Here is a 3,334-nt window from a genome sequence, read left to right as displayed (position 1 = left end):
TTCTGAAATAAAGGGTATACTGAACCAAATGCTTGTAGACATGACATCAAGGTTTTCTTAAGGTTGAATACAGTGAGACATTGATGAGTCAAAAACCCATGATATTGACGTCACATCAACAACAAATTACCTCCATTTAAGGGAGGCTACAGTGTAAAACATCATTAAAAATAAATAATGAACTGTCAAGCTATTCCTATTTGTTGCTGTAGAGCTACATTCGTTTCAGCAGAGCAATCACGGCATAGAAAAAACAGCTGCAGCAAATAAACTTAATTATTTAATTACTTACTTAAATACTTTGATTTAGGACAAAAATGTACAGCATTTAGTGTAATTGTTAAAGCTCGCTAACTGGCAATCTTACCCGGTATTAATTTTATCAGTTGCAGCTGTGTTCACCCTGCTCTGACACTGTGAAAAGGGTCTGTGAGTGTGGAGCAGCAGAAGTGTACTGACAAGTCATGTCAGTTTTGTTTATAAAGCCCAAAATCACAAGTTTGTCTCAGAGGTCTTTTATTGACGTCACTTCCAGTCAGTGAGAAAAGATTTCACTGCGTTGTAGAGTCTGTTTTGGGAATTTTCTACGGAGCTACAGTCGCAGTATGAAAGATGGACGGTAGTGATGAGACACATCCGAGTAGTTATGGCTGAAGCATTCTGACAGCTCCAGACTGAGACTGCCAGACTAACTAAACATGTGAAGGGGTAGTTCCATTTTTTTGAAGTAAGGGTAGTATGAGGTACTTATCTAAAATCAGAGTATTACCCACAGCATGGTGGTCCGGCATGGAAGCTAAGCAATGTACTGGTGTGGACTGGAGGCAGCAGCAAAAAGGTACTTTAGGCCCACTTTAAAATATCAATAGCCTATCAGTTTAAGTGTACGCTATATTTAGAATATTTTCCCTGCTTTACCTTGCTGAGAGACAGCCCTTTCAGCTCGGAGAACAGAAGCTGTTGTCACACCTCTCTTCAAAGCCAGCAGACGCTTACAGAACAAAGGCGTTGCTGGTCTACCGCTGCCTCCATTGGTCTGTGTTATTGTGTGACTTTGGTGTTTTTAAGGTTTGGTTTGGATTCACCAAAGTCACACAATAACTGAGAAAAACTGAGATTTGGGTTTACTGTCAGTTTAATCTACAAAAAACATGCATTTGCTTACTACAAAAACAACTGCTTTATTCTAGCCATCTCCATGAATGAATTTGATCTCAACATTAAAATGATTTTGGGAAACCCATTGAAGGATAATCTTCATCCAAATCCTCAGAATTGTGTGGGGCAGACAGCAAAAAACTATATTTTTTTCAAACAGGGGTTTGGCTCGGCTTCATCAGACCACCCATTGTGTCTCTCTGAGAGAAGGTCGTCATCTCACTAATCAGCTTACCACCTTAAAGAGCAAAGGGGCTTGATTTAGGTAAGGGGGGGAGTTATGGGAGAAGACAAAAAGCTTGGTTAATCATGTGATAGCTCCCCACAACAGATTTTATCAGTAATTATAAATGACAATTTCAATATTTCACATCCATGACACCAAATGTGTTATTGTAAAAATACCACAAACAACAAGGCTTTAATACTATTAATATCTACATACATGTAGCATTTTGTAGCTGTATGTTTGTTTGGTAAAAATGCATTAAAGTAATTATGAAATATATAATGTGACATGTCTGAAGTCATGCCTGAGGAAACTGCAGTGGTGCACAGATAAACCACCAGTAGCAGTGAAAGGTATATATCAGCTAGATTCAATGGTGGACACACTCTTTAAGTGAGTTTTGCTGCTCAGAGAGGTTATTTAATCATAGTTTGAATAGAAGCAGATATTGTCTGGTTGGCATGCAGCCCAGAATGTCCATTATCAGCTTAATGAAGCTTGCGCGTAGTAAAAAGACAGGGCCGTGATTGATGACACCATGAACGTAAAGCAGGAATTTGAACATGTTATTAGTTATTTATGATTTGCAGCTTGATTGTGGAGTCATTTTAAATCTACTGTCTCTTTTTTCTCTTGCTCTCTTCTTTTTCTTGACTGTACATGTGTACATTGTATGTGTGCTTATTACATCCACAGGCTCAACTCAATATTCTGCTGACAGATACAAAGAGAGGGAGCTATTGGGGAGGAACGTGAATGGAAATGATAACTCATGAGATGAATTTATACATTAAAAAGCAGATGTATGGAAGGATGGGTGTGACGTGAAAAAACAAAAGGAGGAAGAAGATGGAAGAAAATGGAAATGGAATAGTAGATTGTGACAGGATATAAAATGACTAAAATGTATAATATATTAACCCTGATATAGCTACATCTAGACATAGCCTTAAAGTAAAACACATCAATTCATTCCTGAAGAGGGAATTAATGTGCCACACAAAACATTGCATTACATCTTATAATACACTATATAATGCTTTAATTAGCTTAGTTAAGTGAAATGACTCATCAAAACAAACTACAAACTACACAACAGAGGTATCATTTTTGTAAATGCAAAGAGTCACACAACAGAGATGGCAAGTCAAGCAGACGTTTTGAGGTTAGCATCAGTTTACAACCTACAGCTGATGTATCATAGCTCACTTAGCTGCCGTGCAGAGAAAAACCCTTTATTTCCTTTGCATTATTCATCTACTGCTATGTAGCTGACACTTTGAAAACTCCCTTCAACCTAATGGCAATACTCATACTGTCTGTGCAGTCACTGTAATGCAGAAATAGACAAGAGATATAAAGATTTGAAGATGTCTTTTTTTTCATCTTTTCTTACACATCTTTAGTGTAAGGGATTTATCTATAGTTATCAATTCATATTAATTCAATAATATTTAGTTCTGGTGTGAGGTACAAGAGAAAAATAAACCCTGTTTTCCCTTTGCTTTTCTGTTAGTCTGCATCCACACTGGAGCTGCTCAGTTAAGGACACACTTAGAGTATTGATTGCCAAACAGCAGCATTCAAAGGTGTTTCTATCTAGATCTGAGCCAGGTTTTGTGTCTGTACTGTATGTGTGAAGCTATGTTAAGATCGGATTGCACAGAAGTGATTTTGGGTGTATCAGAATTTTCCTTTCGCTACAGTTTCTATCCTATGACATGCTGTGCCAGCTTATGCTATTTTTGGCTGATGTGCTATTTTAAGTGACAGCTACTTGCAAGATAATTGTTCTGTTTAATACACGCCGTGTTTGACAATGGGTTTAGTCGACATTCTGTTTGTCACCGTGGTAATTATTTATGTCAATGGAAATTAGTACAGATGTGTGGAAAAGAGAGATAACAAGATGACGATGATGATTATGTGTTCTTGTGCACACACACA

This window comes from Etheostoma spectabile, chromosome 3, assembly GCF_008692095.1.
Source record: "Etheostoma spectabile isolate EspeVRDwgs_2016 chromosome 3, UIUC_Espe_1.0, whole genome shotgun sequence".
In the NCBI taxonomy this organism is placed as follows: Eukaryota; Metazoa; Chordata; class Actinopteri; order Perciformes; family Percidae; genus Etheostoma; species Etheostoma spectabile.
Note: the sequence above shows the minus strand (reverse complement) of the source record.